At 43.4% G+C, this 24,957-nt stretch overlaps 1 long non-coding RNA gene across 1 annotated transcript in view; it reads left to right on the top strand.

Moving 5' to 3' along the window:
* Nucleotides 1-24,957, top strand: part of LOC309618349 — a 353,317-nt gene that overhangs the window by 91,368 nt on the left and 236,992 nt on the right. The gene's annotated exons all lie outside the window — the stretch shown is intronic.

The following is a 24,957-nucleotide window of genomic DNA, read 5'->3' as shown; positions in this document are numbered from 1 at the left end:
GGTTCTTGGAAAGAAAACATAAACCCTTTAAAATTTCTAATAGGAGTGCTGGAAAATCTGCAGACCCCTCTGTGCTAAGAGTCCAACATAACTGCTTGGGGACACTTAGGTGGTGGCTGTGATAATCTATTGCTGTAAAGCTCCTGGGATGCACTTTTGCCTCTGCCCAAAACACAACAAGACTCAAGGCTTCCTTTGATCCCTTTGTGCAGCATTCCATGAGTTCTAGGCCCACTTCTAGAAAGTAACTATTTGTTTCTCTGTCTCCCCAGTCCCCAGTCCTCCCTCCTTTCACTCTCCAGTGGATAATACATCCCCAAGACCCCTCCTAAATGACACATCTCACCATCTCCTGCCTGTCCTGTGGCCTCCCACCTCAGCCTCCTCCTCTCTTAGGGCAACTACTTATTTTACATATTCTGAGGCGGATCCAATATCAGGTGTTACATGGCTTTGTTACAATTCATATCACAAAAGTTCCATGTCAATTATTGGTTTGGAATATATGATCCACAGTTCTCCCCTCATCAACCCTGTTACTGAACAGCCCTTAGTTGCTGTCCTGTGGGATAGTAGACAGAGTCTGGTCAATGCACTCAAAGAGACTTGGATTCCCATCTCAGCTTGACCATCTCACTGGCTGTGCAATTTGAGGCAAGTTAATTCACCTCTCTGAGCCTCAGTGTCCCCGTCTGTAAAATGGGCACAATTATATATACACCAGAGGGCTTTTTATGAAAACTAAATGTGATCGTGTCGCTAACATACTGAGCACACTGTTTGGCACACAGCTGATTCTCAGGAAATAGTTGCACTTGTTATTTTAGAAATCGTTCTGGCAGACAGGAGGTCTTATCTGTGGAGGACAGTGGTGCCTATTCTTCTCCTTCTCTGAGCTCTCCTGGACTCTCTCCTGTCTCCTCTTTTCCTTCTCTCTTCCTCAGCCTCTTGTCTCTTCCACCTTTTTCAATCCCACCCACAACTTTGAGAGGATGGAAGAAGATAGACTTGTTTATTTGGAGACTAAATTCAACATTGACCCTCAGAGAAAACAAGCCCTGCAATACGCTCTATTACCACATAAGCGCCACATTTAAACAAAGCCTTTTGGCCTGAGCTGAAAATTACCATCCCGCTGGGAGGCATAAACTGGAAGGGCTGCCTGTGTGAAAGAGGGACAGGCAGCAGCTGGCAGGGCTGTGTCTGTGGGAAGGAGAAGCCCAGCTCCTTGCTTTATGCATTGATTTTACTTGGAAAATTGCACTCCCCTTTTCCTTCCACAGACAGGAAAACAATAGCAATCTGTTAAAATGTGGGAGGGCAGGAAAGCAGCAACTCACAGATTAAAATCCATAACAGCCCCAATCAACTACCAGCTAGAAAATTCTGTTGGGGCTTCAGATGATATAGTCTGAAAACAGTATGTAGATATGATGGTAAAGAATTCCCCTATACCAAAAAAGCCAAAGAAAACAACAAACAACAGTGGAGCGAGGAATTTCCCTTTGCCTGGGTAATGATATTAATGCTGATAAAAGCAGACATTTATTGAGCACTTATTATGTACGAGGCACAGAGATGAGGGGAAGCTTTACATCCATGAATTCATTTAATCCTCACAAGCCCATGAGGTAGATCCACCTTTCCTCCCTCCCTCCTTTCCTCCCTTCCTTCCTTCCTCTCTTTTCCTTCTTTCTTTCTTTCCTCTCTTTTCCTTCTTCCTTCCTCTTCCTTCCTTCCTTCCTTCCTTCCTTTCTTTCTTTCTCTTTCTTTCTTTCTTTCTTTCTTTCTTTCTTTCTTTCTTTCTTTCTTTCTTTCTTTCTCTCTTTCTCTTTCCTTCTTTCCTTTCTTTCTCTTTCTTTGTGACTTTTTTTAGAATAGTTTTTGGTTCACAGTAAAATTGAGAAGAAGGTACAGAGATACCCCATATACCCCCTATTATCACACATACATAGCCTCCCCCATTATCAATATCCCCCACCAGAGTGGGTAGATACTATTTTCATCCTCATTTTTACAGATGAGGGAGCCGAGGCTCAGAGAAGTTTAGTACCTTACCTAAAGTCACACTGTTGATGGTCTGTGCCCCAGCATTCTGGGTCCCCAACCGACACTCTTAATCCCCATCTTGTACTGCCTTATTCTGTTTGAGATGCACTTAGCTGATGACAAGGAACAAACACAAGTGAAACCGCAAGGACCTCTCCAACGGACCTGCCACTGTGTTGCCTTGTGTGCATGCTGTCTTGTCATCCCCTGAGAGACTATAGGATCCTTGAGGATCTTTCTATTTCAGCGTCTGCATGCTGTGCCTGGCACATAGAAGAGGCTCCAAAAAGGCTTGTTGAGCTGAGAATAGGTAGATGCTAAATTGGGCAATGGTGACTGTAAATGTGAGCTAGACATTTAGAGAAGATGGAGGTCAGGGAGGGATGGAGAGGCTTAAGAAAGGTCTTCGGCAGAGAAAGGAAATGACTTGTAGGTAGGCCTTGAAAATTTGAATAGAGAGAGGGCTGAAGAAAGGGTGCTCAGGGTGGGAAATCACATGGCAAAGCACACCAGAAGGAGGGAGAATGGTGTGGCAGGTGCTGATAGGGAGATCTGGTCAACCAGAGTGAGTGCTCGGACTTGATACAGCTGGCCATCACCGGGGCTGGCAGAGGTTCTGGAGTTGAGGGGGGCTCATGGGCCAGGCAGTGCTCTCAGGAGCCTGGGGGGCCAGTATGGCCCAGTGGTTAAGCGCTTGGACTCTTGGAATCAAAGGCCAACTTGGTCATTTCCCAGTTGTGGGATTTTGTGCCAGTCACTGGGCATAGGGGCTTCTCAGGGTGCTGAGAGGATTAAGTGAGATAATGTGTGGACAGTGCCTTATGTTGTCCCGTAGTAAAGAGTGTCAACTGCCCTTATCTATCTGAAGCCTTGAGGCAGAAGATGGACAGGACTGGAGAGAGACTGAGGAAGGGGTGAGCTTGAATGCTCTGGCAATCACAACAACAATAGTAGATTCTGATATTTAGGGATTTTTACACTCTGGCTCCTGGTCACATAATAATCCAGGGAGGTGAGTGAGCGTCCTGTCAGGAGGGAGTGCCTGCTTTGGGTTCACACACACTCTGGTGTCGGGGCTGATGGACTTTCCCTGACTATATCCTGTTGATGTGGTTCAGGATGTGAAGGAGGAGGGGATTTTACTCATGGAAACATCCCTGGGCTGTGAATTAAGGGGCATTGGGTAAGTGCCCTAACTTTCTGGAGGCGTCTTGTAACTCCTTCTGCCTTTTCAGTAACACACAAGACCCCGCCCTCCACCTCAACTCCTGGAGATTCTGCCGAAGCCACTGCCCCTTTCCCTCTGTAGATGCCCATCTTTGTGTATCCCCAGTAAGTGGGAAGCATTGTGTCAAGCTTAACCTTCTGTAGTTTGTTTTGTATTTTGTTGCTATTTCCAAGTAAATTTATAATTTTTACACTTCTATGACTAGAAGGTAAGCTTGGTCACCGTTTCAGCCTCATCACCTAGAATAGTGCCCACCACATAATAGGGGCTCAATGAATATACAGTTAACCCTTGAACAATGTGTAGTTAGGGGTGAAGACCCTCTATGTGTTCGAAAGTCTGCATATAACTTATAGTCAGCCCTATATGGTCACAGTTCCACACGCAACACAGATTCAACCAATCACCTTCGTGTTGTACCATAGTATTTACTATTGAAAGAAATCTGCATATAAGTGGACCCGTGCAGTTCAAACCCATGTTGTTCGAGGGTCGACTGTACTTCAAATTACACACATATCCTTGGGAATGCCCCTGGCACATGTCCAGAAAATAAACTTTTCGCCAACCTCACTTCCCACAGCCCCAGTTCAGCAGCTAGACTGTCCATTCTTTCCACTGTTTCCTGGGGTCTTCAGGATAGTTTATGAGTTTCTTTCTGAGTTTTGTAATGGGTGCTGTATGGAGTAGGTGCTCAGTCAATGCTGAGAGTTTGATTTGTTTATCGGGCATGTGTGTGTTTGTGTGTACATGTGTGTGTGTGTGTGTGTACAGGTGGATATGGGTGTGGTTTCCTTGCAGGTCCCCCTTCCGTGGGGCTAGAGGATGTTTGCTGAAGTTAGTCAGAGTGGCTGGGACTCAGGACTCTTGGGTCCTCTTCCTATGATTCATAAGCATTTTGGAGAAGTCCGTGAGGCCCTTAAACTACAGTGAAAGCTGGTATTTAAAAAAAACAGGATGACTTCGTTCCTCATTCCCTTTTGTACATTTTTCCACTAGCACACAATCTCCTCCAGGAAAGTTTAGATCTTTAACCATCTTTAGAACAAGTCATTTTACTAGTAGTATTTATTTTGACTATTTTTTTTCAGAAGCTGTCTACTAACTGGGCATTTGTTCATAAACATTCATTCATTCATTGTTTTGACTCTCTCTCTGCCCCTACTGTGTGCCAGGCACTGGCTGGCACCACAGAGGTGAGATACATCTTTACCTCTAAGGAGCTCCTGGGGCTAGGAGACCAACAAGGGCCTGGGAGCAGAGATCTGGTAGAGAGGTGTGTGGAGTGGGGGAGGGAGAAGGTTAGGGGGTCAGGGAAGATTTCTAGAGGAGAGTGGACTCTGAAAGAGAGCTCACAAGGTGCCAGGAGTCATGCTAAGCACGTTGCAGACATTATCTCATCCACTCCTCATCTGTCTATGAGGTAAGCGCTATTATCCCTGTTTTGTGTGACCTCGGATGAGTTACTTAACTTCTCCAAGTCTCAGTTTCCTCATCTGTAGAATGGGGTCTGTAAAACCTCAGAGAGTTATGGTGGGAACTATGTGTTTAATAAGACACATAAGAACTCAGTAACATGCTAAGTTGGAGTTACTAGGTGGCTTGTAAGTGTCACCTACTCTGACACTTACAGTGAGGAGATGAGGCCTGGAGAGGATGAATGACTTGCCCCAGCTTCCATGGAGAATGTCACAAGTAGGATTTAGATCCTGTGCACTTAAGTACAAGCCACACTGCCATGTATGTGTGGCAGGAGTTCGGAATGGGTTTGGAGAGTTTCTCCTGGATTCAAAGGTGTATTATTGAAAGATTTTCAACACAGGGTGAAAATCATACTTCCTACTCTGTAACCTCATTCACAGTAGCTAGGCTAGTTACCTGGTCAACCTCTAAAACAGACGTGGTCACCGTGTCCTTGGTTTCTAAACACGGTAGCTCTTGTTCCACAGTCTCTCCTTTCTTTTGAATTATCAGGGAATTATTTAGATTGGAAACCATGAAGCAGGTAGAAGATCAAGGATTCTCACTATGGAGCTCCTGGCTGGCAAATAACAAAAGGAAGTCATTCCCAAAGGAGGAGTCGGGGAGGGAAAGAAAAGAGGAGAAAAGAAAAATAAAAGCGATCCATCTCTGACTCAGCACCACTGACTGAAATAATTTCTTGTCCTCTGTACAGAGTCACCACCCAGCTCTTCTAGGAGCTACCTCCCAGGGCAGTTGTAAGGAGCCCTGATAAAGATTTATGTGGTTTGTTTTCTTTCCCAGAGCCTTTGAAGATCAACAGAGGAGGTAATGTTTATGGCTGGTTGGTTAACCCTACAGCTCTCTGGGGTCTCTTTCTGCGACCCCCAGGCTGGTTCTCAAGGCAGAGGCAGCAGGCCATGGCTGCCCCATCTGGGGAACTGGCCGTCTAAAGGCCAGGGTTGGAGAGAATTTCAGACCCAATAGCTCTGGAGGCTTTGCTTACCACAAAGGCGTCATCACAGCAGAACATCCCCACCGTCTTCGGAAGAGAACCAGTTCGTCCCACAGGGGAGTGAGCTCTAGAAAATCCGCATCAAGAGGAAAAAGGAGGTTGGGGGGGGGGGTAATGTTTGTAAGGTTGGGGTAAGCAAGACATGAATAGATCTGGCTCTGAGGTGGCTGATTCTGGTCAGGCGAAGGCAGAATTGTCCAGAGTTCTTTGTTGTGAGGGACGTTACAGGAAGATATGTATATATTAAAAAAAAAAATGAATCTCTGCTTTATTTTTTTTAACTCTAATATTTTCCTGGCACTGCTAGTTAGAATTACTTGTCTGGGTGTCCTGAACTCCATTTCAGGACCCAGCTGAAAACCGTGGATAGCTGGAGGGAAGCAGACACCTTGGAGATCTGAAATGTGTGGCATGCCTTTCTGACCTCATTAAAAAATGAATCCATTTATTTTTTTCACATGTTCTTCCACATCCTAGGATAGCTACTGAAAGAATATTGGAAAAACATGTCTTTTTTGGAGTTATGTTGCGGAGGAGAGGGCTTCAGCTCTTTGATTCATCTGGGAAACTGTGGATTTCTAGCTCCATATCTGCCATTTCTGTTCAGGAACCCAGGAGCCAGCAGTGGATTCCTCCTCTGAGTAACAGTGGGATTCACTTGAAGAAATGTTTATCTATGTATGGACTCACTGGTTCATTCTTTCAGTCAACAAACTGGCCACGAGTTACTCAATAAATTTGCAAATCATCTGTAAGATCTCTGCTGACCCATGACAGTCCTAGTAAGGGTGGTCATTTCCCACTTTATATGGATGAGGAAACTGACACACAGGGAGGTTGAATCATTGGACCACACAGCATTTCTGATTCTTTTCATTTTTCCAGGTTGTTTTCCCCGGAATCTATGGTGGGATGATCCTAAATGTGGAAGCCAGATAGACCTGAGTTGAAATCCTGTGTCTTCTCCTCACTTCGTTCGGGTGAGGCCTTGGGCAAGCTCAAGCCTCAGTTTGTTCATCTGTAGAATGGAAATCAAAGCAACAATAACACCTTTGCCAAGGTTGTAGTGAGAATGGAAGCAGACAAGGTGTTTCAGAGCCCTCTATGAATAGGTTCTCCATATGTAGTATGAATTTTGGCATTATTAGGCCAAAGTCATGATCCTTTGCTCCTGGGGCCTGAAAGGAGTCCTTCAAGTTCACAGAGGAGTCTAACTGGCCTTTCAAAGATGTAGATCCTGCCTTGGGAGCTATGTTCTCTGTGCTAGGCAGAGGTGGTCTTGAGAGCAGTCAGCTTCAGTCTCTCCACCAGGAGGTAGAAATATTTAACATAACAAGGTGATCTCATCAGGGGCGGACCAGATGCTATCATCCATAAACAGCCATTTATTCAAGTCAGGCAGGACCCACATGCCGCAGGTAAGCTGGGGAAAGAGAGATTGAATTGTTCAGGTCTGCAGGAGTGGAGGTTGAACAGAAAAGCAACACAACCCTTACTCATAACTTCCAATTGCTACGTGTGTATGTGTGTGTGTGTGTGTGTGTGTGTGTGTGTGTGTGTGTATTTAAAGCAGGTTAAACAGGTTTTCCATGGAAAGGTGTGGAACAGACCCAAAGCAAGGCAATGATGAACTTTTCTTTTTCATAGAATCGCCTTCCTCCTCTCTGTCCCTAAACTCTCTCCCCATCTCAACCCACCGTGCCCCCTACCCCACCTTTCAGCAACCATCACTCCTCCTGCTTCCCACCCCTGAAGAAGTATGTAAGGCACAAATCAGGCTGATTGAACTGCATAAAGGCACTCTCTTGCCAAATGAGCAAAAATATTCCCACTTAAAAAGGTATATAAAATGTTTATGCAATGAGGGAGGAGATTCTGAAGTTATTGTAGGAGCTGGCACAAGGCAGTGCCAGACGTATGTTAGAGCACCTCTGATGGATTTCATTGCAGTTGCCATTTAAAATATGTAGACACGTTCCTGCTCCCACCCTGGAAGGCGCCCCACGCCCCACCCCCAGGCCCAGCTGCACATGCACACAAGAGTCCACGTATATATATATATATGCACGCACGCTCCAACCCAGGAATCCGGCAAAACACGGGGCTGTTCTTTATAGGCATGAGCTTGTTGTTTTAGCCTGTTGTTTTCATTTCGGTGCACCTGCACCCCTTGCCTAAGCCCCCTGCCACACTGCCCTCGCCTCGGCCAACAACACAGGGATGTGTGTTTCTGAATAAGCCACACATTATTCAATTTGGTTTCCTCAGGAATTTGGTAGGAAAACTGGATCCCAGTGAATTGGGCTTAATTGGATCCTTCAGGGTCCTGAGCATGTTTCACCTGCCTTGGGCTTGTTCTATGGACTCCCCTGTCCCCATTGATGCCCTCTTCTCCATCCCCCCAGGAGCTGCATGCGTGATGTGGCTGAGGTCTCTATCCTGAGCAGGAGCAGGGCAGTGAGCTGGGTATGTGGATGGTAAGGACAGCTTGGGCTGCCCGACATTCTGGTGGCTGAAGTGTGGGCAGAGAGGGTGGGTTCCAGGCTCCAGGTTGATGAAGATCTATTCCATGTATTTGACGTCCAGCCGCTACAGAATCCTATTTGCAAATGCTAAGTAACCTAGTCAATATGGTACAAATTATCAGTAGCAGCAGGGGGAATGTTGACTGTGGCAACTTGGGCTTTGATTACAGATTACTGTGCTCTTGGTGCAATCCAGGGCCAGTGATGTCTTAAAGACAGTTTCCATTTGATGGGTCTCTAAATCATGGCAGAGATGGTATTGCAAAAACAAAGCAATGGCATCTTCCTGGTGGGGACAAGCCAATTTGGATCCAAATTAAGACCCAGAGGAAAGTCACCCTAGAGTTGTCTTGCCATAGTATGAAGGTGACCTTACTTCCGTAGCCAGAGAGAGGAGTGAAGGTCTGGAAACCAATGGTGGCTGGTTGGAATATGAAGGATAAAGATGAAAAATGAAGAATTTGGGTTCTAAGCTCATCCTTAGGCACCCAGTGTAGACATTGCCTTTACAGTATCCCTGAGAGGTGGTGGTCCTCCTGGCTGAACATAGGGAACTCACTACTTCAACTTCAGGTGTTACCATTCATTACACTATTAGACAACTGTGATCATTGGAATTTTTTTCTGTTAAAATTAAATTGGTCTCCTTGCCAGATCCATCTTGGTTGTTATGTTAGTTATCTGTTGCTGCATAACAAATTCCTCCCAAATTTAGCAGCTTAAAGACAACAAACATCGATTATCTCACAGAGTTTCTGAGGGTCAAGAATTTAGGAGCAGTTCAGCTGTGTGATTCTGGTTCAGTGTATTTCGTGAAGTTGCAGTCAAGACTGCAGTCAGGAGGTCAGGCAACTGAGTTTCTACTGGGGGTTGGAAGGTCTGCTCGCAAGGTGGCTCACTCCCATGGCTGTTGGCAGAAGGCCTCAATTCCTCATCAGGTAGACCTCTCCATAGTGCTGCTTGAGTGTCCTCATAGCATGGCAGCTGGCTTTCCCCAGAGCAAGGGATCTGAGAGAGAGCAAGGCAGAATCCACTATGCCTTTTATGACCTACTCTTGGAAGTCACACGTTGTCACTTCTGTCACATTCTATTAGTTAGAAGGGAGTCACTAAGTCCAGCCCACATTCAGGACGAGGGAATTTAGGCTCCACCTTTTGAAGGGAAGAGTACTGAAGAATTTGTGGATACATTTTTAAACTACTACAGTCATAATTCTCCTAAATGATATTATAGAATATAAATCTTTTAAATTATTATGGTAGCTCTCCAGATATCTGACTGCAGTTATCATATATTAACACCTCTGGCTAAATATCCTCAATTCTGTTAACTATTGCATGCATGACTTGCTGTATATCCCCCTACTGTTCTCATGTAATGTGCCAGTGAAGCCGAAACATGGTCCCTTGAATTGGGCATAAGACTCAACATATGAATACAGAAGACTGTGTAATTGTTCGAGTTCATTAACTCATGCTTAGTACAGTGTTTGTCACGTAGCAGGTATTCAATTAATATTTACTATTTTTTAGCAGATTTTTATACTTTTATTTAATTCGAGTTTGTTAAGTGAAATGCCTAAATCAATTTTTTAAAAATCCTTTGCCCAGCTACAATTCTCCCATACCGTTCTTGGATTTTTCCTGACCTAAATATGGAACTTTAATCCCTACTAAATGACATCTGCTGATCAAGATCGTTCTGAATTATGAGCCTATCACTAGTATAAGCTATCTTGCCTAGATTTCTATGTTCCGAAAATGTACATAGAAGTTACTGATTAAATACTGCTTCTTCAGGCTACCAAGATTTCATCTGTGCATACTTGCTCTGCCACCAGGGCTCCTGATTTCCTATCTCTCCTTCTCACTGGGCTCTGCATGCAATCAGCACTCCAAAAATGGCAAACCATCCATAACTAACTTGTTCTAAAGGCAGTTAAGTCCGAGCCATCCTCCACAGATGTGGCTCTCTCTTGGGAAAGAACTGTAGAAAGGGAGATTCCACCACCTCCCACAGTCACCCACTTCCAGAGTTCACCATCTGGAGTTTAGGGAGAAAAGAGTGGGGAGAATAATTGGGGCGGAAAGCATTTATTCTTGGCCTTTTCCGCAGGGGACCAAAGTCTTTTTTGGGTGGAGGGAGAGGTGGAGGTGGCGAAGGTGGGCCTCAACTGAAGTCTTAACATCCAGCAGAGGTGGCCATTTTGAAAACCAATGTAGGGAGTGAAGAGTGGATGTATTCCACACAGATGTCAGTGTCTGGGGCCAATTAAGAGAGTGCATTTGGATAAACTAAAAGATGTAAGGGCAGGAATCTGAGTTTTCTTTGCTCAAATCAGGCTTGGCAAAATTCTGGTCTTAGTTTATTTTTTATCTTGATCTGCTTTATTATTGTTTTAAATTACAGAAATAATATGTGCTCTTTTTACCGAGTCAGATAATTCAGAAGTGTGCAAAAATGTCAATATTCCCTCTGCTAGTCCAAACTCTGAAGTTACAATTTATGTTTCTTTGCATATTTATTTCTATGTATATATATGTGTATATATATATATATACACACATACACACACACACACACAACATGTACATGCATTAATAGGATTTTTAAAAATTACTTACAGCAAGCTGGGTCTTAAAATACACTTTATCCTCTTACCCTCCTTCCCCTCCCTCCCCTCCTTTTTTTCTTTTTGCCTTCTCAACCCATCATGGATCTTTACAGGTCAATATAAATGACTCTTATTCATTATAATAGCACTATAGATGCAGCATAATTTGTCCAACTCTTCCTGTATTTGTGGGCACTCAGGTTGTCTCTAGTTAGTTTTGCCACAACCAGCAAAGCTGCAATAAGCATCTTGTACAAATATTCTTATCTACTGGTGCTTTTATCTCTATTGGATAGATTTCCCAAGGTGGGATTTTGGTTTTACTTGGTAGCATGTTTTACATTCTTTTATGCTGGTTATTGGTATAATAAACGATGTACTGTCCTCTCTCCCTTAAACCAAATCTCTAACCCGTAATTCTATTTTGTTTATGCAGTAGCCAATTTCTCAAAGTGGCAATGTGGCTGAAGGAAAATACAGGAAAACGCATCTACTCACTCTTAGAGTCGGGGTGTAGGGTGGGCTAATTTATATGGGCCCAGTTTTGAAGTTGGTCTATGTGTGTTGGTGAGTGTACGTGTAAATGTGTGTGTCTGTTGCAGTTTAAATGACTTAGCTGAAATGCAAGGAGTAAGCATATCTAAATATCATTTCATATTAAATAAAACAAATGGAGTGCAATACCGAAGTGTGATATAGTACAGAGAGCATAGGATTTAAAGTCAGAAGACCTGGGTCTGCATTTCCTGGTTCTCTACTTACTGGCTATGTTCTCTTAGAGTCGATATCTTCATAAGAAAAATGGGCATCATCCCAGTGACCACCTTACAGGTTGTGACAATTAAAAGAGAGATCACATTGTAAGCCTTTCAGCCCTCCACATGTGATTCAAATGCATTTAATGCAATCAAAACACTCCAGGGGAAGATGCTTTCTTTTTAACACACAATGAACACCTAAAGTCAGAAAGGGGCCACGAGGACCTTAGGAGTCTTCCAGAAACTCAGGAGGACAAATCCCAATGGCACCCAAAGACTAGAGAGGGGCTGGCTGGGTTGAGTGGAAGATATCAGAAGCTTACAATCAGTAGTGTATTTCAAAACAGTCATACACAAAAAGCTGCTCAAACATTTTCTGCATTTGAGGACCCAGACTTTACCTGGCTGACCAGGCTTACTTTCTTCTGGAGATCTGTCTGGTTTTGATATTGGGTGTAAAGATTCTTTCTAATAGGTTAAAGCTGTAGGTTAGAGTCCTGGACTAAGAATCCAGGTATACTTCTCACGTATTTTCTTCTTTCATTAAGGCAACCAACTCAGTGATATGCCTGGGACTGTCCTCAATCCTGGGGGCATTAGATAGCCTTGCTCTCTCTCCTGGATCACTTGCTCTGGGGGAAGCCAAGTACCCATGCCAGGAGGACACTCAAGCAGCCCTATGCAGAGATACACCTGGTGAAGAACCGAGGCCTCCTACATCTTGACCTTTATTCCTTTTATTTTTTAAACACCTTTATTGGAGTATAATTGCTTTACATTGTTGTGTTAGTTTTTGCTGTATAACAAAGTGAATCAGCTATGTATACACTTATATCCCCATATCCCCTCCCTCTTGCGTCTCCCTCCCACCCTCCCTATCCCACCCCTCTAGGTGGTCACAAAGCACGGAGCTGATCTCCCTGTGCTATGCGGCTGCTTCCCACTAGCCATCTATTTTACATTTGGTAGTGTATATATGTCCGTGCCACTCTCTCACTTTGTTCCAGCTTACCCTTCCCCCTCCCCATGTCCTTGAGCCCATTCTCTACGTCTGCATCTTTATTCCTGTCCTGCCCCTAGATTCTTCAGAACCATTTTTTTTTAGATTCCATATATATGTGCTAGCATACGGTATTGGCTTTTCTTCTTCTGACTTACTTCACTCTGTATGACAGACTCTAGGTCAATCCACCTCACTACAAATAACTCAATTTCGTTCCTTTTTATGGCTGAGTAATAGTCCATTGTATATAGGTGCCACATCTTCTTTATCCATTCATCTGTTGATGGACACTTAGGTTGCTTCCATGTCCTGGCTATTGTAAATAGTGCTGCAATGAACATTGTGGTACATGACTCTTTTTGAGTTATGGTTTTCTCAGGGTCTATCCCCAGTAGTGGGATTGCTGTTGACCTTTATTCCTGAATGGCTAAAACTGTTTAAAGAAAAGAAAATATGTCATGACCACAAAAGTTGCCCTCCATCCCTCACTCCCTGGGGGTTATTCTTGGTTCTTTAAGGCTGAGATTCTCAAACTTTGCTTTTATGGAATATTAATGTTCTGTGAACTGGAACAAGGGGTCTTCCATTAAAATTGAATGAGCTGCTTTTCTCAAATATCAGAAAAGAAAAAATTAAAATAGCAGCAGAATTTTATCAATTTTCAGTCCTCCATCCAAATATGACTTATCACTTTATCTCTTATCACTTATCTATAACCTTATGATTTTTAAATCTACAATAAAATTATATTTTAAATTAAAATTTCATATGTGAATATCATAGTATGTCATAAAGGGCTATTACTTCCAATGGGCTTCATGATATAGAATAAAGTTTAGGACCGTTTTCAAAGGATTATCTTAATGGAATGTTATATAGGGACCCTTTAGAAAGTTATAGGAAGGGGGATCATATGTCCCAGTTTTCCAGGGACGGTCCCTGGTAAGCCAGTGTCCCAGGGTCAGTCCAATTAGTGTCCACTCCCACTATCAAAGGTGTTCTGGTTTAGATGATAAATTATATTTTCATCCTAGTTATGGGGGAGGGTCTTCCAGAAACCCAGTAGGAGGGAATTTTTTGTTGTTGTTTTTGGCTAACTTTTGCTAGATATATGCCAGGCATTGATTTGACCACATTTTATGTATTTTCTCAATTAACCCTTATGATCACTAGTAGGTGCTATTAGAGATAAAGAACCCAAGTCCCAGAAAGATTAAATAATTTGCCCACATTCAAAAAGCTACTAAGTGGCAGAGTCAGGATTAGAACTCACGTCTGGCAAACTCCAGAGACTGTGCGCTTAACTGATGCATAATTGTCTTCATCCTCTGTATTAGCAAGTGGTCTGAGATGTCGGACTTAAGTTCCAGCTGCCTGAAATCCTTAAGAATTACAAGGAAGCAGATGAAACCTCAAGTGGCCAGTGGGGCTTCCTTCTGGGAGAGCTCTGTCCCTTGGGTAGGGAAAATGAGGTGTTTGTACTTATCTGATATTTCAGATAACCCCAAGGGATGCCCTGTCCATTCCTCATTAGGAGAACTGCCTGTTTACAGCCAGGCTGAGATTTTTTTTCCAAATTAAAGTGTAACGAATTCGCTAAGACTTCATCCCACATAGCCCTGCCAGTTGGGTGTTTTGGGGGCAGATAAAATGAAGAAGTGTGAGTCCAGCGGCCTGCCCTAGGGTGAGAAGAGAAGAGAGCAGATCTGTGTGCGTCCTAGCAGCCGGCAGCTCTCCCTCTGCTGTGGCCTGTTCTGGGACTGTGGGCCAAAGGAGCCTTGGAATTGCTTTAGACCTGCCTCTGTGCCTTTAGCTGTCCGGGTAAAAACATCACCTCTCTGGAGGCCTAAGCTGGAGCACAAACCCACGTATTGTCTGGCCCCTGGCAGGCTGGTCTGTGGAGGGGACACTCTAAGAGCTCTATTTTAATCTTTTGGAGCTGGGCCAGGGTAGGAATTCAGCTGCCAGCACAGGCTCCCCACCCCCATGCTCTTGCCCCAGCCCCCGTACAGCTACCCCCTCCTCCTGGTTTCATTTGCTCTGACCTCCCATCATGAGAGGTGCTGGTGTTCTTTTTTTCTCCCTTTCTCTTTTTTAAACTACCAGGGCTCTTTCATTGATTTGACCTCCCAAAGTGAGGCAGACCAGGGCTCCTCAGTGGGCTACTCGGGGCTCAGAGCTGGCGTGGAGCCAGCCCTTGAATCCTGAGATTTACCTCCAGATGTGTGTGCTTCTGTGCTTGTGTGGACGGCTGTGTTTGTGGTGTGTGTGTTGGGGGGGGGGGGATCTGAGCGTGTTGGTGCATCTATGTGTGTTTTTGTATCTCTGTGACTGTTCTTTCCACGTGGAAAAGATATATGGGGTGGAAAATTGAGGGGAGGAGAAGACGGCAGAGATAGGCGAGGATGGCTCAAGTCCATAAGCCCCCTCTTCTCCCTCTGCCAACAGTCCTTCCCCAGGTGTCTCTCTAGGTGGGTCTTCGTGTCCCTCCCCTGAGTCACTTGGGTCCGTTTCTGGGTGGGAATGAATGAGTCTTGTAGTGAGACCATGTGGCAGAGCCAGCATGGGACTCCTTGAATTCTAAGCTCGGCCACTTGCTGGCTGTGTGACGTCAGGCACGTGATTCCCCCTTTTTTGAGCCTCAGTTTCCCAATCTGTAAAATATGGTTGATAACACTACCAACCTTCACAGAAAGTAGATGATTCAACGGCACTCAGAAGGTGGCCCATAACATTAGCTCCTTCCCTGCCTACCTAGCCTTTCCCAGGAATAAGCCCCAAGGCAGCAGCAGGGCTTGGCCCCCTCACCCCAGTGAAGAGGCCCCTAGCTGGGAAGGAGGGGCTGTGCTCTTCCTGAAAGAGTGGGAGGGGGCAGAGGGTGTGGACCTCTTTCTCCGACCCGGAATCTCCCATCTTCTCTCACCCCCATCCTTCTGGCCTCTGCCAATGATGTGCATTTTCCCCTCTGCACCGGCCTCCCAAACTGACTCATTACCTCGACAGGGTAGCAACTTCCAAAACAAAACTTTTTCAACCAAGGAAAATATAACTATGGGGAGGAAAACATTTCAATATCAGGCCTCCTGGGACCCGAGGAAATGTACTGAACGTTTGTCAGGGAATGATGCTGTCCTGACTTCGCAGACTTTGCTGAGCTCAGCGGGAGAACAATGGCTGGCACCTGGCTCTGGCCAAGCCAAATGGCCCAAGTGAGGACCAAGCTCATGCTCAAGTTGCCCCAGACTTGAAAGAATCAAATGTGTGTCCAACATCATGCCTCAAAGCAGGCCCCATTGTGGTAGCACAAACATCCCACATAAAGGGGGCCTGTGCTCTGTCCCATGCCAATCCTTCCACTTCCCTTTCCACCCCAAAGGAGATGCCTGCTGCAGGCTTGCTGTCTGGCAAAGGGCCTGCTTGCTTCACTCCTGGATTCTGGGAAATGGCTAACGGAGTACATTCCACACTTAATAATAGTGCCCCCCGGAGTTGTGCAATGCCTTGACCCTTTCCAGGACACTCCAGGGAAGGGATGGTAGGGCAGTGATTGGGCAGGATCTAAGAGAACAGCTGGTGGGTGATGTGGATGCCAAGTCAGGATGCCAGGGAAGGTCCAAGGGCTATTCCAGACCCCATCCACTGTGATTGCACAGTGGTCTGGATGGCCAGGGAGAGGGGAACTGAAATAGGTGGAACTGTTTTCTGAGAGAGACTGGGGTCAGAGCGAGGCAGAGGGAGGAATTTGGTGTGTGGGGGGGTATTGGAAAAGGATGCTGAGCATGGATCTCTCAGTTATTTTCCTTCTCCACTCTCCTTTAGCTACAAGAGGCTCAAGGTCATGTCTGCTTATCTTCCACCACCTGCCCTCCCCCAAAGAACAATGGCAGCACAAAAAAATATCACCAAAACAGAAACGCTCTGAGAAGAATCCTGACGCATCTCTCATATGTCCTCAATGTGAGTATTTTTGATAAATGAAATTTCAAAGCTGAAAAAGATCCCACACATTTGATAGATATCTTCATCTGTAAGTTCAGAGAGGAAAAGTGTCTGGCTTGTAGTCACAGAGTGCCTGACTCTGAGCTAGAACTTGGGCCCCCTGGGAAAGGGTCTGTGTGCTTTGCTGTCTGGTTTAGCTTCATTTGTGGTCATTATCTGTGTGTATATAATGTCCCTTGTGTGTCTGTCTATGCAGGGTGTCTGTTCCAGAGAGAGAGAGAGCTTCCAGTGGCCAGTTCAGGCATTGTCCTTCCTTTCTCATAAGACCTAATTCAGTGGCATGTGGCATACCAGACAGTCAGGAGTCTCGGACCCTAGATTTCACTTTATTGAGCCTCAAGCTCCTTATTTGCAAAACGGAGATATAAGTTCTTGCTCTGATCACCTCACAGGGCGGTTTGTCAAGTTCAAATAGGATGGTGCTTGTGAAAGTATTTAATACACATATAGGAGATTGCAGTTATCAAAAGCTCGATGGGGAAAATGGTGTGGGCAAAAGTGGCCTTTTGGGCACTGGGACAAGACTTTTGCAGGTTTTCCGCTTGCTCAGAGGGTGCAGCTGGGATAGGAGACCTGCATATATCCATCTCCATGGTGCCCAATCACTGGACATGATACTGGGCACTCAGATCTAACGGTGGGCTGTCTGGAAGCACACCTTTCTCCCCAGGCCCTTTGCTTCCTTCAGGGGGCTGACCTTAATCAAAGCACTCTGGTGATGGTGTGTGGGGTGGGTGGTGGAGTTTTTCAGGAAATCCTAAAGAAATACATTCAAGGCAGCCTGAGTGGAGCTTCTTCTGAGTCATTATAGAGAGCCTCAGGCTGACAGGCATTTGGAAAGGTCCTTGAGTTCATTTCTTTGTGGAGAAATTAAGCAAATTATGAGAATTAAGCTGATTTTCAGTGATCTCTCTTCATCAGTTTATCACCCATTTAACAGGTCTTTGCCAGGAGCTATGAAATGTGTTGGGGACATGATGATCAAAAAACAGGCAATTGCCAAGGGGGAGGAGGGTGGTGGGGGGATGGATTGGGAGTTTGGGACTATCAGATGCAAACTATTATATATAGAATGGATAAACAACAGGTCCTGTTGTATAGCACAGGGAAGTATTTTCAATATCCTGTGATAAACCATAATGGAAAAACAAAACAAAACAAAACAGGCAGTTGTTTTTGACTTAGACCATCTGATCTAGCCTAGTATACAGCTGGGGCCTAACTTCCTCTAGTCTGTATCTAATGCCAGTCCTTTCTGTGGCAAAATAACAATGCAATGATTGACAGGGCAGGGATTATGACAGAACAAGGATTATTATTATTATTATTATTATTATTACTACTACTACTCGTAGTAGTATTGACAGAACAAGGAGCATTATGCAAAGGTGAGCGTGCCATATGCTACCTGAAGAAGAAAGGCATTTTCACAGCCAAGGAATCATTGTAAAGATCTAACTTACTTGACAGATAATACTGGGCAAAAAAATTTCCTTCTGAGTGTTTTTCCCTGCCTGATAGTCACTGTAAATCAATAAGAAACTCCTGGTTTAAGCTTGCCTAATTCCCTAACATGATTTTCAAAAATTTTTATAGAGAAGAAGGAATTATTTCTTGCTGGCAGATGGAAATACTGCATATTGCTTGGCATACCTTATCAAAAGGGCTACCCAGTCAGTGAAGGCACATTTCTTACCTTGAATTTGAAAGGGCTGCTCTGACTCCATTCTGTCCCTCCCCCAACACCTCCCCAGGAGTGTTCATAGGAGAAAGGGGATATTAAAGAGCAATGTCATCTGTTTGGTTTGAAAAAGAAGGTAAACTTTTATTTAAAGACAGAATTAGGAAAAGAAAGTAATGGTTTGCTTAGAAAGATGACAATTTACATAGGGAAAACAGCACATTTGGTCAGGACAACAAAACGGCCTTCTGAGGCTGTCAGGAAAGCCGACCACAAACATGCCAATAAAGAGTTGAATTTATGTGTGTGTGTTTGTGAGTGTGTGTGTATTTAAAAGAATTCTGTAAAACAGCATAAGACAAATACATGGTCCAAAGCAGCATATTTCCTGCTCTTGGGAATTCAGGAGAACCTTTGTGCAAGTTCCTGGGATTGAAGTAATCTCTTTGTAGTATTCTCAAACACAGAAGAAATCTCAAATCTCAGCCAGAGGGAGTAGCAGTAAGGGAGGAGCTTTGTGGGTGTGGAAATAAAGGCATAGAGAAATAGAGATAGGACAGCACATGCAGAAGTGCACTGAAGACATTTAAATATGCACGCAGTGGAGAAGGGCAAAGGTTAAGATGTCTGAACTCCTGGGTGCAATTTGGTGAGAGTATTTGCCATGGTAGTCTGCTGCTGTATTTTCAATACTTGGCATTAACCAATTATGCAAGAGAAATAACTCAAAAGCTATTGATCAGTCAAGGGCCAAGTGGTCAGACTTTTCCAATAATTGTCAAAACAATGCCCTAAATAGTAACTTTTTCAATGTTTCAGTGAGAAGATTTTAAAAACTCAAACTGAAAAATTATTGTCTTCATTGAGACTTAGAAAAAGCATCAGGTAAGCCAAATACTGACAATTCTATTAGTTTATTATTTAATTGACATTTCTCCACACTGAAGACAAGGGCTTGGAAATTGTCCTTTAAACAACAAAAGATCTTATGAAGAATCAAAAATATTTTTGACTTCTTCACCCTTGAACTAGATTTCAACAACATCAAGTTAGATATAAAGTAAAATATATTAGTACTATTTAATGCCTATGAAATAAACTCATTCCCTCTGACAGGTAAGATTTCTTCTGTTGACAATTTTTCTTTCAAATACAATTAGGCAGGTAGGAAATTATCAAAAATACTTGCCGTTAGAAAAATTATCTTAATTCTTGTTAACCCCTGACCTCTTATAAATTGGTAGGCTCAAGAGGCATGCATTTTACCAGTGCTGTTTTTGATTGAGGGTTCTGGCCATTTACAATGTCTGTTTAAAATGTTCAAAGAGTCTGCAAAAGTACATACTACAAAATATTATCGTTTCAAGATTGGAGGTCACATTTAACACACCATACATGATTCATCTGTACACTTACAGAGGTTTAAAGCACACAAAATTGTGCAGATAACATACCGAAGTCTAAACTTTTACATACACTCAGCTGCATACATAGCAATGAGATACAATAAATTCTGAACGAATAACAACCAATAATCAGCCAAATTACTATGTACACATTAGGCAGGAAGCAATTAAACACTGCCTGATAGAATGTCAGTGAAATTACTTTTCCTATAAAACACCCCTACTCCCCCACCCCACACTTCTTTAAATTCTTTTTCCATCACAAACATTAAACTGATGTTGTGACCATATACGTGAGAATCCCCAAACGTCAGCTTTGTCACAGGGCAAGAAGCAACACAGCAACTCAGAGTGACTGAACACAACAATTTGCCAGTCTTGGCTTCTTATAAATCAGCTACTGGATGGTGGTTACTGTGAAAGCATAGTCAGACTTTCATGTCATGGAATAAAGGAAGAGGAGCAAAGAGTATTAACTAATAGCTTCTTAACATTTACCACTAAGTTAAATACTGGCTTTGCTAAAGTAAAAAATGTATATATCTGGAGAGGAAAGACCCTAGGATAATATTTAAAACAAACAACAACAATCTCCTACTTCCTTTATCCAAACAGAATATTTTCACAGTCCACCTGTCTGATTGTTTAAGCAAAACCAGCTGTCCTTTTGAATAACAATTTTACAAATTCATTATTAATGGAAATGGAAGAAATAATTAAAAATATATATATAACTACTGTGTGCAGATGTGGTGGAAAAACCAGAGACCCGAAATATGGCAAAATCAGTGCTTCATAAACAGTCAATGGATTTCTCTAAAAATACTTTTTGCTAATGGCAAAGTTCAACACCTCAGAAAAACTCTGAATTTAGATCTTAGAATAAGCTTCCAAGCTGTACAACATAGTTTCAAATACACTACCCTTGTTGTTTGTAAGGCCGCACTGAAGTTTAGCTTAACAGTCATAAGCCGTGTGTTTGAACATCTTGTGAAAGGTGACCAGCAAAGAAACAGGTTTTTTCCTTTTTCACCCTACTACCTGTGAAGAGGTATCATTGCTTTCCAAATAGCTCCTTTACAAATTTCCTTAAAGGTGAAAAAAGAAAAAAGTTCATATTTGCGTAATTGAATCATCTGGAAAAATATTTAGACTTTATAAAGTGACAATGTAGCACTTTCAATTTGCTGAGAGTGCTCTCTTGTTAATCTATAATTACCCTCTCTAATTGGTATGTTATAGTTCAATAAACAATATTAAGAGATGCACATTCTCTGCTGTAGCTCTGCTACGTGCAAAGTTGAGAGAGCCATAGAATAATGGCATCATCTTTCCAACAAGTTATCAATTTTAAAGAGCCAGTGAATTCTGTGTGCTGTTGACATAACTAGGGAACTGAAATGCACTGCAGACCCCTTAACAGCTTGAGTTGACAGTTCTCCAAGAGAAAGGGACTACATCTTGGGTGGAGCGTGATGAACAAAAGAGGGCCAAGGAGTTGGGGTTTTCTGGTATGCCTACGTGTCTAAAATCGTTGTCTTCGAGGGAAGAGCTCAGCATTCATCAGGGTGCACGTTCGTGTGGCAGGATAACAATGAATGAGAGGCCAGTCCTCTTTCCCACTTGTCTGGCATGATCTCCTGGCAAGGATGGGGTAGGTGTTTGCCAGGTGGCTCCCGGACAAGGTCTTTTTAGGGGAGCACAGCCAGGCTTCAGTCAGTGCTTTTCATAAAGTGCTTTGGGATCCTTCAGGAATGGGGGCTGGAGGAATATTATTACTAACGGGATTCAACTTTCAAATTAAATGCAACCATTTTCTCCAGTGTAATTATTGCTTTGAACATTAGCGAATGTTCTTAAAATGGAATGGTTCTTAAGTAACCACTTCTTTTTTTTTTGAAATTCACGTTCTTTTATTTGTTTATTTATTTATTTATTTATTTATTTATTTATTTATTTATGACTGTGTTGAGTCTTTGTTTCTGTGCGAGGGCTTTCTCTAGTTGCGGCAAGTGGGGACCACTCTTCATCGCGGTGCGCGGGCCTCTCACCATCGCGTCCTCTCTTGTTGCGGAGCACAGGCTCCAGACGCGCAGGCTCAGTAATTGTGGCTCACGGGCCCAGTTGCTCCGTGGCATGTGGGATCTTCCCAGACCAGGGCTCGAACCCGTGTCCCCTGCATTGGCAGGCAGATTCTCAACCACTGCGCCACCAGGGAAGCCCAGTAACCACTTCTTAAAATACCCACTCCCTAGAGTTAATGTTTTTGATGACTGTCTCCCAAGTACCCTTGCGAAGGAAGAGGATGTGATAGCCTTGTAAATGGTTGCCAAGCATATACAATGATGAATTGCATTTTCCAGGCTATCCTCTTTTATCAATAGATAGCAAGAGCGAAATCAAAGATGCCTAGCCCAACATGCACTGTGCTGGCCTGGCTGAGGTGACAGGCTCCTGCCTCGTCTAAGACATTGATAAGAAAATGTATGGTGATGACGGCTACACTCATAGCAGAATGTGAGCTCCTTGTGGCCGGGGAATCTGTTTCATACTTGATTCTTCTGTTCTCTTTGGGACTTAGAATAGAGACGGACATACGGGAGGACCTCAGTCAATGATTTTTGAGGGTTTCACAAATGACGAGCTAACACAGAAGCATGTCAGAAACACGGTGGAAAAGAAGACCTGAAACAGGAAAGTTTCCTCCAGAGGCTCCCCAGTTGGATTTAAAAAGAATGAAAGACAAAAGTCCATCTATCCAAAACAAACAAAACAAAGCCGATAAGACAAAGGAAAACAAACAAAAAATCCTCAGATTTTGTAAAGTCTCTATAATGAGAAGACTGGACAAATGAATAAAGGACTGTGATTTAGAGAAAACAATTATCTCTCACAAGAATGTTTTAATTTAAACTAGGCTCATAAGAAGTTGCAAAGTGGAGGTGTGGGTAGAGGGAAACTTCTTGAACAAATAGCGAATTATTGAGGATATAGCATCCACCTTTCTATAGGAATATCGCTAGGAAAATGCATTTTCAAGTTGATTAAGTATGCCCACTGAAATCTAACGTTCATTATTCATTTCATGGGCACGCATCTCTGTTCCTCATAGAAGGTGAAAAAATAACCCCATGTGCCTAATATAAATTAGTGGGTTTGAATTTAACACCATTCTACTTAATGAGTTATTATTTGGTCCAATGTGTCAAAACGTGCTGACCAAATGCAGGGTCAGAAGGACAGGTCAGTCTTTGCTCTTGCTGCCTGTCAAATGTCTTCCATCTAATTCAGTCACAGCCTTCCTTCCTTGCCACCAGAAAGGTCATGATCAGGGAATCACTTGGTTTCTGAGTCCTTGACGATTTCAGCATCTCATCTCACAAACTCATTCAATATATATAACCTGTCTTATAATTAGAAGTAAGTAAGAAACTGAGTGGAGATGACTCTGTGTTATTTTTGTTTTTAAATGGGAGTCATATGGTGAGCAATTTTAAATGCATTTCTCCTGATTCGGTTTTAAATTAATTATAATTAATTAATTAGCTTAGCTATCTAGTATATGAAATTTGTAATTTCTGGCAACAGAGAGCTCTGTGATATTGGAAATCTGTTAGGTAAAGGTTGAGAGAAGGATTTGAATTTGGAATTACCTGTAAACTAGGTAAGCAGCCTATAGAAAATCAAAAGTTGACTAGGTATGTACCAATTCCCACTGGGACAGTCTGCTATAAAGGGAATGGTTCTGGATTCTGACCCAAACTCTGAGACTAAACCAGCTCTGTGACCTTGAGTAAGTCACTTAACCTCTCTGGGCCTTAACTGCTTCATCTGTGAATGCAAGGACTTAGACTAATTTTAGGTTCTCTTCTAGTTCTAGTTCTAAAACACTCCATACATATAGAATTCACTCAGAACAGAAGAAAATTGCATTTTAAAATCCTCCCAGGCATGGAAAAGGAGCTGCAGTGATTCTGATCAAGATTCTTTGGCCGGGGTGGGGGTGGGGGGGGCGGGGGGGTCGGTTACTGAGTATAAAGTCTCTTAAAAAAATAAAGACTGAGCTCTGGGTTTTAGTTTTCTAATGACCATAGGCCATGGGCCAAATCTGTACCTTTCCTCCAGGGTAATTATTTATGTTTAAATCAAATGTTTTAAAAATGGAAGGAATCGGAATAACATTGTGAACAGGGGACTTTGTGTGAACTCCCATGAGGAGGACCGGTAGAACTGCGAGGACAGAGGTAGGGTCATAAAGAGCAATATTTAACCAAAATGCCTGTGAAGCAGAAAAGGACCATTTAGAATATCAGTGAACTGAATGGGTCTTGGCTCCAGGAAAGGAGAGAAGGCTCATGCCTGTTCTGAATATGCAGTGTGATTGCTCTTTGATTTGGTTTCTCCTTTGTGAGAAAGCCAGGTGGGAGGCAGTGAGACCCAAGCAAGATTTTCAGGTGTCTTTGAGTATAGCCTTGGAACCACTGGCAAGGCCTTCTAAGGAAAGATTTTCCCTGAGCCCAATGGGCCAACTGATCTAGGGGCAAAACTGACTTTGGAAGGGTGGATTGAAAAGGGGAAGGCAGCAACCGAAGCTCTGGACGGTCTGTCCCATGACCCGTTACGTGGGGGAGAGTAGATGTGCCTGTGTCACTGAGAAAACTCCATCCCTGCCTGGCCACATCTGAAGGGCACTTTCTTGTTCAATTACAAATCTATCACCTAAGAATCTGCAGCAGATCCATTATCATTCTCAGAGACACAGCCCCCACCATGGCTTTACTTATTTTAGGATTGGAAAGGAAACACAATTTTGCACGTCTCTCTCCCTCCCCTTATCTCGTGTATAATCCAGGCTTTCACTTAACTCAGCCATCTCCTTGCACCCTGGAATAATACACAGCCCATTTTCATGCTTGAATGGGAGCTGAGTGTACAGGAAGGGCTGCTTCCCGCCCTATTCTATCTTTGCAAGACAGAGCTAGAAGAGAAGCCTCCTCTACGTTTGTTTCTGGAGGTTTCCATACAGCACTAAGTGAAGAAAAGGCCTGTCCAAGGCCTACTTAACTAGATCAGTGCTGACCGATAGATTGGATTTGGTGAGCTGCTGAGAACGCTGCACTTTGGAACGACTTGGTTTAGCTGACGGGGAACCCAGGACAAGTCCACTGACCCTATTCCCTAGAGACACAAACTGGGCTTCTTTCCCCAAACTCTTCT

The sequence above is a fragment of the Balaenoptera borealis genome (assembly GCF_965194805.1).
Source record: "Balaenoptera borealis genome assembly, chromosome: 20".
Taxonomy (NCBI): Eukaryota; Metazoa; Chordata; class Mammalia; order Artiodactyla; family Balaenopteridae; genus Balaenoptera; species Balaenoptera borealis.
Note: the sequence above shows the minus strand (reverse complement) of the source record. Positions and strands in the feature narration are given on the sequence as shown.